At 40.8% G+C, this 14,678-nt stretch overlaps 1 long non-coding RNA gene across 1 annotated transcript; it reads left to right on the forward strand.

The window, feature by feature from the left end:
- The first annotated feature begins 48 nt into the window (after positions 1 to 48).
- On the forward strand, positions 49 to 14,012 carry LOC310962428. The gene is made up of 5 exons (XR_014593662.1): positions 49 to 274; positions 8,499 to 9,831; positions 10,157 to 13,435; positions 13,564 to 13,615; positions 13,722 to 14,012. It is a non-coding gene; the product is annotated as an uncharacterized lncRNA (long non-coding RNA).
- Positions 14,013 to 14,678: the final 666 nt, after the last annotated feature.

Consider the following 14,678-nt stretch of genomic DNA (forward strand, 5'->3'; position numbering starts at 1 on the left):
AGACAACCGAGGAACCTGCCGCGGTGCAGCGCAGCACATGGAGGAATACTTGTTAGAAAAGTCACCCCGGCTCTTTGTTCACACCCACCGGTGTTTCTGGATAACAACCACGGGATTGGCTCCGGTTGAGGGACTTACCCGTCCGGACCGGAGTTGTGCACGGTAAAAACTCACCGTAGGAAAAGTTTAACCGTTCGACGACCGTTGCAGCGTTTCTGAGGAAGCTTTGTGGTTGCTGAGAAATGTGTTAACTAAGGTGGAATGCAGAGAATCGGTGAGTAGCCCAGTGTTGACCGTCGGGGCACTTCGACTTTTCTATTTTAAATGTAAGGCGTTAGCGTTCCCATGACTGTGATGAAAGTAACGGTTTCTCGTTTGTGGGTGGATGAGCAAGGCAAGGCAAGGCAGCTTTATTTGTAACGCACTTTTCATACACAAGGCAGACTCCAAGTGCTTCACAGCACAACATGTCATGAATTAAAATGCATTACAGAAAGACAAAGAGAGACAATAATAAAAACAGTGCGGACGTTAAAAGTGCAAAGGTTTAGCAGAATGCTAAGGTGAACATAAAAGTTTTCAGTCTAGTTTTAAAAGTGGTCAGAGTGGGTGAAAGTCTCACATCTTCAGGAAGTTTATTCCAGCTGTTTGTTGCAAGTAGAGTAGAAGAACTGTTTAACCTGTAACGGTTCTTCTCCCTCTTCTCCACACATCCTTTGTGTGCCTGTAAACTGTATGTCCACCCTAATGATTTAGGATTTATATGCGTGCATTAAGAGAACTAAAACAGTCGCTATCTTCAGACCGGGACTAAAAAAAACGGTGTGGGTTTTCTGCGAATATTTCATCAAAAACACTCTTTTAAAGCCTATCTGGTGCTTATTGCGTGTCACAGTCTGACGCCAAATCGTTTCTTGTTCTCAAAGTGATATCCGCTCAGTCTCATCATATTCACAGCGTGGCTCCTCCTTTAGAATAAGCCTCCACAAAATTATCGCTGCTTTTTTTTTTTTCTCCTCCCCACAATGTTGCATCTGCGTGGGCTGGCCTCTTGAGTTTCCTGCCACTGACATCGACTCAGGGACTTTCCAGAGACGTGTTCTTTGAAAGTCATGCACACAGTCCAGTCTCCAAAGCATATCAACTTCGAACTAACAATTAGATTATAGCTGCATGGATTAATCATATGTTTTATTAATATTTCTAACATTTAGGACTCCTTGTCGCCTTGTTTAGTACACTTTTAAACATGAATCCAGTGTTTCGTCTGTGATTTTTTTCAGCAGTAAATACATCAAGTAAATAAAATAAAATCGAACTTGATCCCCAAAAAATGTTTTTTTGCCTTGTATTAACTGCATTCCGCATGAAAGTAACATGTCAACAGCTGTACAAATTATATTGACGTACGAATTAATGGCAAGTAAAAAGCACCCTGAAGACCTATCATGCTTTTCTGACCTATAAATGTAGTTCTGTTTTATAGTCATGTTAAATAAAACCAAAGCGTCAAATAATGAAGTCCTTACATTCAGACGTGAACCTGTCGACCGTCTGGGTTGGCTGTGCTCAGCTCTGAACTCTAGGTTGTCGGTCGCTATCAGAGATTTATTAGAATTTCCAGAATTTGTCTCCATAGAAGAATCCTCACTTCCCTATTGGTCATGCTGCTGCACACAGAACCAAACTGTATGTTCAGGCACTTTTATGCTGTTTATTTTGGAAGTTAACCTGTTAAAGCTAACGTTAGCATGTTACGTGGCTAGCTTCTATATTCCAAATAACTTTGGAGATTCAGGTATTTAACCTTTCACAAGGCCGATGGAGCACATAGGGTTCCAGTGACATCAAGTGCCAACGACCGTCGTGTCAGTCGTTTTCGGGAACTTGGTTTGGTCTTTGTTAGTGATCTATTGAGTCTTAACGACAGTCGTTGGAGTCACAGGAGGCCATTTGTGAACAGTTGTTCTTTGAGGTTAGATCCTGAAGGGATGAAAGGGCTGCATTGTAAATTGGAGATAAGTGGTGTCTCAGACCCCCTCCTCTGTTTAGCGATGGTTTCTCTACTTTCTCATAGACTGCTTCTTTTACTCCTCTTTCAAACCATCTGTCCTCTCTGTCCAGGATGTGGACATTGTTGTCATCAAAGGAGTGGGCTTTCTCCTTGAGATATAAGTGGACAGCAGAGTCCAGGACTGAGGAGTTAGCTCTCCTGTGTTGGGCCATGTGTTTATGCAGTGGTTGTTTTGTTTCTCCAATGTAGAGATCTTAGCATTTGTGTCATTGGACAGCATAAACCAGATTGCTTTTGTGGGTGTGTGGTGTACTGTCCTTGGGGTGTACTAGTCTCTGTCTGAGTGTGTTACCGGGTTTGAAATACACAGGAATGCAGTGTTTGTTGGAGATCCTCCTGAGTTTCTCTGATTCCCCAGCCACATACGGGATGACTATGGTTGAGAAAGAAAAAGAAAACAAGAGAAACAACACTTTGGTTTTCTTTCTGGAAGCAGCTACCGTTTTTACAAAGGTCCAGCTGGGGTAGCCACAAGTTGTGAGGGCGCCTCTCGGGTGCTTGCGTTCTTCCCCTTGGGCCTGTGAGCTGGAGTGTAGGTTATCAGCTCTAAGCTGCAGTGTTCTGATAACGCCAAGCTTGTGTTCCAGGGGGTGGTGGGATTCAAACAGTAGATATTGATCTGTGTGAGTGGGTTTTCTGTATACCCCAATGTGGAGGCTCCTGTCATTCTCCATATGGACGTCACAGTCTAAGAAAGGCAAACTATTGTCCTTGACTTCTTCTCTGCTGAACTTGATGTTTCTGTCCACATAGTTTATATGTTCAGTAAACGTTTGCACCTCTTTGGATCTGAACCAATGGCTCGGGGTAACTCCTTTTTGAAGGAGTTCCAAGCCCTGTCCTCTACCTCCTCCATGTATAGAGTTGCCACAATAGGGGATACTGGTGACCCCATGGCACAGCCATGTTTTTGTCTGTAAAAAGTGCCGTTAATCTAGAAATATGTAGTGGTTAGGCACAAATCCAGAATTTGGCAAATGTGGTCTGGTTTGAGATTTGTTCGGGTGTGTAAGGAGTTGTGTTGTGGGAGCAGCTCTCTTACGGTGGCCCTGGTTGGAATACAGGTGAACAAGGAACCAGTTACCAGCTGCTGAGGTAACTGATTCCGCATGGTAAGGAGCGTTACATTTCTCGGTACACAGCATAAACCGTTGACCAATCACAGCAGCGGTGGAGGTGCAGCATGGGTGCTGCAGCAATGGACAATATAGTCGCTGTCGGATGAAAACCTTGTATGTGCAAAATGGTCATTTTCAGGAAAAAAAACAAAACTAAATTTTCTAAACAAATTAACTCTGCGTCGTCAAAGTTGGTGTTGTGTCTTTTAGACATGGTCATATATTGGTAGATATCGTTATTATAAAAAATTTAACAATCAAACACAAATGGACTTTGTGACCAGTGAATATGAAGATACATGTTTTTTACCTCTGTGACCAGTGAATATGAAGATACATGTTTTTTACCTCAGTGATTATAACGCCCGCATCTGAGGCTGAGTGCTTCACATTCCATTATCAGCAATTTTCAGCTTACAAAGTTTAGTCGAGCTATGTGTGCACTCTGTTTTTCTTGCAATTGAACACATTTGACCAGAGGTCTGCATTTTTTGACGTGTCCATGGAACCTACAGGTCCCTTTTTACAATGGGTGGTTTTTATATAGTTGCGGGCGATCAGAGGACGATGGAGCGCACTTTAGTTTCAATAAATGCTTGTTTACACAGAGTGATCGTCTCTGACTTTATAAGCCTGACCATGTCTAACTCCCTGTCTAAACAGTGAGCATGGCAGATGTTTTGTACTTGCATGTCTCTGACAAAGCATGAGCCCCAGACCCCTGAAATTAAAGCGTTTCCGTCACACGGCAACACAACCTGTATTGTTTGATTTGGTGTCAAGTACAGTAACCTCATCACTGAGCTGGTTTTGGGCCAGAACCTTACGGGTTGTGAGTTTGCTACTAATTGGCTAATTTTGATACATTTTATAAAGAGCTCCGCTTACCAGAGCGATCAACTCTCCTCATAAAGAAGGCAAACTGTCAGCTCGTGTTCGGCTGTTTCCGGCACTTCAATCCGATGGAGAGGGGGTGGAGCTGCGAGGTTTTGCTGTCAGTTTGAGTATCCAATGGAGTTACGAGATTTATTTACAACCTCTTTAATACTTTTTAATTGGTTAAAACTTTCTAAAACCCAAACTCAGCCATGAACCGTGTCCATTGCACATATATGGGAAAAAAGCCACAAAAGGAGATCCAAGGTCTCCGCCTGACTGCGACGATATGAGAAATTTGTGTTTGATAAAGATCAAAGCATGTAAACCTACTGAAGACAACCATAAAAATACAAATATGACTCTGAAATCTAGCATAATAGGGCATCTTTAGGAGGCATCCATTCCCACCTAGATACAGATACGAACCCTTTCGTTCGGTCCCAGAGGTAGTTTTATCCATCACCAGAGAGCGTATGAATCCAGTGTGCAACAGAAATCTAGGCAGCAGTATAGAGTCCGAAGTCCAACAATTCTCCAAAATCCAATCGGGAAAGCGTAGTACCTGGACATTTTAAAATGGTGCAAAATTCAGAGGAGAAAATCTGGGGGATGGTGAAGGGGTTACATCAAGCTCTCTAATCATGGAAACCAAAGTAAAAAAATGTGTCGGTTCTCATGGAGTGGTCTAGCATGCGAACTGCGTACATACTTTCCCGCCTTTTTTGGATGATTTCGAATGACACAAAGCAATATCTCCTCTACAGACGCCATGTTTGCAATTGTCGATGCCGGTAATTTGCAACACGGCATTCCCCTCTTGAAGATGTATTTCGTAACAGTATGAGGGGCATTACTGGAGACAGCGTTTGTATTTAATTAGATAAATGGACGTGTTGTGTAACCACGCCTATAATAAACGGGAAAGTAACGTTCAGACTGAAGGCAAATCCATGGATATACCTTCTACTAGTACTTTAACATATTACTTAATTCTTGGTATGTCCAAAAACGTGTCTGTTTGCTCCCCTTTTGAAACATTATTGTCAGGCAGCACAGTCGTTTATACTCCTCTCAAAATTAAAACGTGATTTGACAAACAAACAGTTATGAGTGACCTGTATCACCCAGTGTCAAGTGTTTATTTGAAAGCCATTTAAAATTTAGTCACTAGAGCCGCACTCTATGACTTATTTATGATAAACATAGACCCAAAAATTCCCCCGTAGAGTACGGTGGCAACGAAAAACCTTCCCTTTTACAGGCAGGAACGTCAGACAGGCCCAGCTCTATGGAGGACGGCCATCTGTCTTGACCAGTTGGGAAGAAAGAAAAGGAGAGAGGACAGATGGACTGAGAGAGACAGAGACAGACACACTATAATAATATCTATAGTAATGTGAATATGACTTGTATGTTATGGCAGTTAATACAGCAGAATCGTAGAAACAAGCAAAGCTAAGGTTATAGATCATAATAGCAGCAGGAAGCGTCATGCAGGACCTGCAAGACGACAAAGCACAAACAACTCCGGGGAAGAAGTTGAATTAGTAATATGCATTGATGAGACATGAATGATACAGACAGCTCAGAGTATCTGGAAAAGTATTATCCCTCGGCAGACAAGGCCTATAGCAGCATAATTAAGCAGAACAAAATCAGCTTAAAAATAACAACATTGCTAAGGGCTCGTAAGCCCTAGCTGTAAGCTTTATCAAAAAGGACAGAGCCTGACTGATAAGAGCTTTGTAGGTAAGGAGAAGGATTTTAAATTCTATTCTAGATTTTACAGGTAGCCAGTGCAAAGAAGCTAATACAGGAGAAATATGTTCTCTTCCATTTTTTTTTAGTTAGTACACAAGCTGCAGCTTGATTGGAGCAGCCTGATAATAAGGAGTTGCAGTAGTCCAGCCTAGAAGTAACAAATGCATGGACTAGTTTTCCTGCATCTTTCTGAGACACAATGTTCCTAATTTTTGCAATATTACGCAGGTGAAAATATGCATTTCTTGTCGTAAATTTTATGTGAAAATTCAAAGGACATATCCTGATCAAAAATAACACCCAGATTCCTTACTGTGGTGCTGGAGGACAACACAACATCATCCAGAGCGATAATATCTTTAGCTATTGATTTTGGGAGGCCTTTGGGGCAAAGTACGATAACTTCGTTTTATCTGAGTTTAACATCAAAACATTGCAGGTCATCCAGCTTTTTATTTCCTTAATGTTCAGCATTAGTGGGTTAGATTTGATGGCCCAAAGAAGTGACCCCCTCACCCCATACTCCTGCAGCACCTCTCAGAGTATCTCCCGGCGGGTCATATGCCTTCTCCAGATCCACAAAGAACATGTAGACTGGTTGGGCATACTTCCAGGTCCCATCCAGGATCCTTGCCAGATTAAAAAAAACTATATAATTAAAAAAAAAACTGCAAACATTTGACCCTCCCTCTGTGGAAGATACAAAAAAGTTGGCCCATGGTTTGTTCTTCCTTGAAGTGATTACTGTAACCACATCAAAACTTGCTGCAGCTTTTTCAAAAATCAGCAGCAAGAATTTTTACCAAAAAAACACCACTATTAGTGTCATTACACTGGCTACCTGTAATTTTGAGGATTATTTTAAAGTTCTTTTGTTTTTAAGGCTCCAAATAGTTTAGCATACCTCTCTAACTGCTTATCGGAATGTTCCAGATCATCCCCTTTGGTCATCTGGTGCCCACTGCTCATTGCACCAAAATTACTTGGTGGCACAACTTTCTGTTGTCAATTTGGAACAAACTTTCACCACAGATTGGACAAGAAACATTTTTTCATGAAATTGCATTTAAATCCATTTCTTTGCATTATTTGACATTCTTTATACTTGTTTCAAGGCTTTTGTATCCTAAAATTGTATTAATTATTATTAACTTGTTTTATCAACAGTATTATCCTATTAAATTAAATAATATTAACTTGTTTTGTCTTTCACTTTTTTCTGTTTTTTGAATTCTGCTTTTTTTTTGTTTTTTGTATGTACAGTGGAGAAAATAATTATTGGATCAGTCACTGATTTTGGAAATATGCCTACTGATGTAACGTTCTATAGTTTTAATGTTGATGGGAAAATCACATTAAACAAAATGTGCGAAACAAAATAATGAATATATCATTGAGTGAAACAAGAATTTGATCCCCTACCAACCATTAAGGATTCTGGCTCCCACAGATTAGTCCTTTCGCTTAAAGAAAGTACTCCTGATCTAAATCAGACTCTAACATCTGCATCATGGATAAGACCAAAGAGCTGTCTAAGGACATGAGGGACAAGATTTGTAGACTTGCATAAGGCTAGAACAGGGGACAAGACCATTGGCAAAAAGCTGGATGAGAATGTGACAGCTAGCTATAGGTGCGATTATTTGAAAAATGAAGAAGCACAAAATGCCTCCACACAAGACCTTGCCTTGTGGGGTATCAGTAATCAGGAGAAAGGCGAGGGATGAGCCCAGAACTACACTGGAGGACCTTGTTAATGATCTCAAGGCAGCTGGGACCACACCAAGAAAACCATTGGTAACACACAACCCCGTAATGGATTAAAATCCTACAGCGTCGGATCCTACAAGGTCCCCCTGCTCAAGAACGCAAATGTATATGCCAGTTTGCCAGTGAACACCTGGATGAGTCAGACAATTCTTAGGAGAAGGTGATGTGGTCAGATGAAACCAAAATCCTTGGTATCTTTGGTATCAATTTGATGCGCCATCTTTGGAGGAAGAAGAATTCTGACTATGACCCCAAGAACACCATCCAGGTTGACTTCACCAGATCGAAAGAAAGATAGATGGGGCCATGTACTCAAGAAAAAGCACATTAAGGTCATGGAGTGCCCTAGCTGGTCTTCAGACCTCAGTCCTATAGGGAGGGAGCTGAAGCTTCAAGTTTCCAAATCTTTAAAGTTTTGAGGCTGTCATTTGGTGAGGATCTATAAAGAGGAGTGGTTCAAAATTCCTCCTGAGATGTGTGCAAACTTGGTCATCAACGACAAGTCTGACCTCTGTACTCTGTACAGGGGGCTTCTCCACCAAGTAAAAGCAATGTTTTGTTAGGGAATCAAATACTCTTTTCACTCAATGAAATTAATTCATTTTATTAACCCTCCGGTTATACTAAGTGCTGTTCCACAAGTAACCATACTGCAGCCTTAAGTTTTAGCATCCATTTTGAGTGCAGATTGGTGTGGTAAAACTGCTAATGGAAATCACCGCTGGCTTGGCATGCCGAAAGATGCCAGTGGAAAGGCCTACAGCTTCCGAATTTAGGTTCAGGAACTCCTCCAAAAGAGGAGGTCTTAGGTAACTAGGTTCCAGCAAGGGAAAGCGCTCTATTGTATTGAATGTGACACCAGCCAATCACTAATGTTCCTTTTATTTATTTTCTAGACCTGACAAGCAAACTGAAGTCATCACTTGAAACATTACTCTACATGCAATGCGATGCAATCTGGATGTCCACAGAGCCAAAGGGGGATCTCTTCTGCAATCCAACACTGGAGTAATCTTGGTGCTCTACCATCACCACGGGACATCAATTTTGCATCTGTACCAGGTTTTCAACCCGAAAATGAAATAATGAGCAACATGGTAGTCGCTCAATATACTTGGGAGTATAGAGCGCCTTCCAGTCCAGTTAAGTTGCAGCAATCACGCTATGAGCAATCACCCCCCAATTTCCAGGAACCCCACCAACTGGAGTCCCACACAAGCACAGTAAGCGCTGGATTCCATCAACCAATACCCGGGGATAGTGCAGCTACTACTTGGAACAGTTGCCACCAAATAAGCAATTCATCAGCGCATGTCACTGCACAACGCATCTGTTATTTTGGGACAACTGCTAGTGAAAACTCTGTAAATAACAGTGGACAACCAAGGGAAATGTCCAAGCCACATTTTAGTATGCATGGTTCAAATTTGAACAATAATACTGGATTGCAGCGAAGACAAGAATTGAATTGTGCTGGTACCGGTTATGTAGCACTTCAGGGAGATAGCCTTAAAGTAAAAGCAAAGACATTTACCTTACATGATCAGTGTTCCTCTGTACCTGTGAGCAAACTGCAGCAATATCCCCATCTTCTTACTGCCTTACTGACAGAAAATACTTCAGATTTAACTTCCTTCCTACCCCCATCTACTTCTTCAGAGGAAACAAATGCCAACCTTGAACTCTATAATAATAATAATAATGCCAATCTTTCAGATGAAAGACACTACAATGGTCAGCAACTGAAAGAATCACTAGCTGCTCTGAATCGTGGACAGTATAGAACACAAAATGGAGTCATTCATTCAGGAAGAACCCCTTCCAACCTCCATCAGCAGAAGATATCCTCTCCCTGTCTCAGCAGTCAGTCATCCACAGACCAAGTCTTGCCAGTCGGAAAAACACATCCAGATATTGACTTTCAAATTCAGGAATTTGTTGCAAAAAGGATTGCATGTTTCAGAGCCGTTTTAAATCATTCAGCAAATGATGGATCTCTCATGCCAAATGTTGCCCATCCCCCCACAACATTTGCCTCAGACAAAGATGATGATGTGGAGAGGCTCAACTCAAGTGTAAATTGGGCTGTGAAACAGCAGAACATTGTTGCAGTTGAAAAAGCACTCAGAGAGGAAAGTTCAAAGGGCCACAAAGGAAATGCTGGATTAACAACCAAGTCTAAGAAGACAGATGATTGTGCTCCATCTGCATCAGAGAAACATTCAACAGGTACACTAGTCTTTGCTATAGAAAACTGTGCTCATCAAAATGAAACTCCTGAGAAGAATGCACCCGTAGATTTAGATTTGTCAGAAAAACATCACTTGAATTTAACTATGCCTGCATTTGGCAATTGCAAGCGTGTTTATTCAGATGACTGTGAAGATAAAACATTTGTCAGAAGCAAAGATGACATTTTCCGTAAATGGTGTGATAAGTACTTACAGAATGGCATGACCACTCTTCATTATTCATTTACTGCTCTGAAGGAACTCATTACTACAACAATATTGGAATGGGACTATAGATAACCTTCATCTCTTTACATCCACAGAAAATCCACAAATAATGATGGAAGTTGCTGCCACATGCATGGAGAACGAAGATGAGTGTCCAGTGGTTCTGACAGCAGTTCTTAAGTCAAGTTCCAAGGCATCTGAAAACAAAACATTTGAACTTGGATCACTCATTAAAAATCAAGATTCAAATACAAAAAGGAAAAACCTCTATCAACAAGATCGTAGTGTTACCTGTAAGACATTTATTGCACCTTTCAAGCTAGACCCATCAGTTGACAAAATTCAGATTCATAACATAATATCAGTTCCTACAAACCAAACAAGTCATGAAGGTGTGAGGAAGGATGCAGTTTCTGTGTGTCCACAAACTGATTTAAGCATAGCACTTTCTGCCAACAAAATAAAAAAACATGTCCTATCTAAAAGCAAATGTGAGGAAGCACTCTGTGGAAAAGTTGTTCAACTTCCACAATATGAAGACATTTCAGATGAGGACTCACCACAGCTGGGCACAGAACCCCCAAACACAGAGCAAAAGGAAGTAAGCTTTCCAGCATGTTCTGAAGACCCACTGTATGAAGATTTAACTAGTGAAGACGAACATGAAGTATTAAGCTTTAGAGCATGTTCTGAAGACCCAAAGTATGAAGATATAACTAGTGAAGAGGAAAGTTCACAGATTAAACATGTTGCTGAGTCGTCTACAAAACTACATGAACCCAACGATAAGCAGTCACCATTTGAAAATGAAGCCTTTAAACATATGCAAGGTAGGGCTCAAGTGAAGACAGGAATCATATCAGATGAGGAACTGGTTCCAAAGAAGTCGGTTTCACCAATGATTTCAACACTTAATTTAGCACAACATTGTTCCTGTCTATGTTTGGTTGAAACTGCTGGTGGGTTTGTATGTCCTAAATGTGACAGTGAGAGTCAAACGGCTAACTCTGTCTCGTGTGGACCTTCCTCTGTTTTGAAAGATGACGATACGACTGATGATGAGACAGATGATGAATGGTTATTCATACCTATAAGCATAGCAAGCCTTACATTTGAACCAGAAGATGAAGACCAAGAGAGTGTAGAAAAAAATGTTCTAGATGGTGGGGAAACAGGAGACCAAGAAAGACACTGGTATGACACAGGTCCAACACGCTGGCCATCTTCAGATCTTGTATTAGAGACGTTTGACACAGTTGATAGCTTTCAAGAAGCATTTAAGATAAGAAATATAGTTAAGTTGGATTCAGGCAGGAGCACACCTGAACATGAAATGGACTCTGAGGGAGAACCAGATATAGGAGAGAACAGGAAAGAGTCTGAAGACAGTAGTGAAACTGAAGACAGTTGTGATTACTCGTCTGCATCAGAAAACAACTATTTGACAGTTTCCAGCAAGTTGTTGATGAGGAAGGAAGCACCTCTGCCCTCAGAGACAGATGATTCTGTGTCTGAAATAGAGGGAGAAGGAGTTGACGTTACAAATATGCAAAAAGGCCAAACTAAGAGTGTTGACAAGTTGGGCAACCATGTACAACCCAAGGCTAAAATCCTAATCAGGAATTCTGACACAGCGGATGGAAGTGACCAAAGCTGCAAAAGGAAGGCAGAAAGGAAAAAGAAGGCAAAGAGGAAAAGACAATCCTCCTCAGATCCAGAGGACAGCAATGATGATCAATGTAGTAAACTAAATAGACATGTGCCTGAAACTGTGGACATTAGCTGTGGACCTGTAAACTCACCCTTTGAAGATATTATCCTGGATGACTGCTCTAAACCATCACACAGTGCAGAAGAGAGGTGGATTGAAACCATAGCTATTTCTGAGACCAACAGACAAAAGATTTCAGATAACGAAAGAGTCATAATCATATCCTCTGGCACAGATGACAGTGACCAAGACTACAAAATGCCAAGCAGGAAGAGATTATTCTCGTCAAGGTCAGACAGCACTGATGGCCCATCTTTTGAACAAAATGGATCGCCAGCCGAATGTGTGGACTGGGAGTATGGAACTGCTGCAAAAAGGCTTCAAGAAACTAGACTGTACTCACTGCCACAACACCACTCTAAACTTTATGATGCACAATTTAAAGAAGTGAAGCAGGATGCATGTTCTGACCTGTCACTCAGTACAGATATAAGTGGCCAGCTGATTGAGACTAAAGGTAGCTCTGAGCCTGTCCAACACAAGACAGAAGGCACCTTAAAAAGAAGAGAAGTTGTCTGTGATTCTATAAAAGTGGTTAGAAAAAAAAGCCATTCCAGCCAAGAGAAGGCTAAATCAAAAACAATACTCTCATCTGGATCAGAGGATAGTGATGAATACTTTGTGGCAACAAAAAATAGATTTTCAACTGACACTCTGGACAGTGTTTGTCAAACTACCAAAATGCCTCAGAAAAACAGACAGTCATCTGAACACTTACCAGTGAAACCACCACGGTTTGTGGAAACGAACTCCACTTTGGGTCCTAATCCTGTAATTCCACGCTTTATTGTTGTGAAGCCTTCTCAACCAAAAAAATCTTTGAAACTTTTTAAAGAAAATATGGTCCACAGAAAGGAGAAAGGTGAAGCTCAACCCCAAAAGACTTCCACGGCATCAAGCAAAAAGGCTGACTCCCTGGAAAAGAATAAACCATATTACAAAAATAATGAAGGGAGATCTGTTCATAGCCTAAAACCTGCTACAAAGAATAGTGACCAGGCCATCGTAGCAAAGTCCAGAATGGTTTCAGGACCCGATGTACCTAGGTCTGAATGTCCATCCACCTCCTTGAGTAGTAGAAGTGGACAACTTTCTGAAGCCAGACAGAGCTCAGCCTCCTGGAGCGATATGTCTCACTCTGAAGAAACCTCCGCCTCCACTAATCTTTCTGCATCTAAGCAGAGTACATCTATTCCCAGACAAAATGCGTCATCCAAAGTACAGCGACCTCACTCTAACAGCAACCCCTCAGCATCAAAACACCCTTCCACAAAAGGCCCATTATTTTCTGCAACCATGCAAACATCAGCAAGGACGAAAGTGGGCGAAGGCTGGAAGAATGCCCATGTCCCAACCAGGCTAGAAAGAAAATCAAGCCTGAACATGGAGGAGGACTCGAGAACCAAACATGATTTGTGGAGGGAAGCTAGACCAGGACCTAGTCACCGTGACAGTGCACCCAGACAGAGGTACTCAGAGTCAGCAACACCCCCGATGAGGAGGCAGAACTCTCATGAGTCTGAGACCCCTCTGATGAAGAAGGCCAAGATCAATGCCATTCAGTGGACAAAGGCTATACATCGAGATGCACCTGAAAAACAAAGTGTGTAAAGTCTTGAAAATGTATTTTCAATTATAAATTCCGATATTGGTTAATATATTATTGTATAATATATTGAAACAAACAATAATATATTCAAACGCATGTTCCAATCCTTATTCTTACTATAGGGAGATCTGTGGGCAAAGGATACAAGTGGTCAGAAGGCAAGGCCAACAAAAGGTAATTTTTCTTTTTTTTTCTTTGCCCAACGTGATTATTTCAATGCAATACACAATTTCATCATGTTTTCTGGTTTTTGAGATGTGATCTTTTTGTTAAATTGTAGGTTCCGATAAGGAAAGGAAGAAGTGAAGATCTCCTCCAAAACTCCCATCAGTGAGGAAAAAGGTGCCACTTTCTACCAACCCACTTTGACTCCAAAGGGTCAGTTGGTTGATGGGCAGAAACATCAATTACTGATTCAATCTTTTGATTTTCCTAAGCATTTTCTGTATTTTAAAGGTTTGTGTGAATGTACGTGCTGTAAATATTTTGAATCAGCTAATGGTAATGATATTTTGGATTCAAAAGTTCAAAATTAAGTTGTTAAATCTTTTTGTTATATAAAAATAGTGTCAGCCTGAAACTTTTCAATTTTTTTTCTAAGTGTCACTTTAAATTGTTATTTTTGAAAATGTAACTCTGATTGCACTAATACTATGTGCAATGTATCAGTTTTTAAAACATGAATGTGAAAATGCATCTAAAATCTTATTTAAAGTTTATCTCATGTTCTTCATTTTAACCACTAAAGGGAGGCTAACACTATACAGTTGATTTCTATTTGAATTGATAAACGTCAGTGCCTGTGTAATAACCATATACTATAACCTGGTGAAGGTGTTTCTGTTTGATTTTAGCCAACATATTTCTGAAAATAACACATGCACTAGCCAAAGGATATAGGCTACACACGCAACTGTTATAAAATTATTTTGATTTGAGACATAATTACAAGTCTTAAGACATACAACACAATGCTGGTTTATACAGTCTTAAATATGGTATAATATGGAGGTAACAGTTGTTGATCATCACTGACATCACTTTGATTGCGGTGCGTGTCCATAAAAAGAGCGTGTAACACTCTCACCCTTATAAAATGGATAGATCAAGGCTGCATATTTCACTCAAAAGGGGCAGCTCATTCTAATGAACTACGAGCACTTCATGGGTATAATAACAGCAAGGGGCAACACAGTTGACCATAATAAGGCTAGCCGTGTTGACTTTCTATTCACAA

Source organism: Echiichthys vipera, assembly GCF_963691815.1.
Source record: "Echiichthys vipera genome assembly, chromosome: 20".
NCBI lineage: Eukaryota > Metazoa > Chordata > Actinopteri > Perciformes > Trachinidae > Echiichthys > Echiichthys vipera.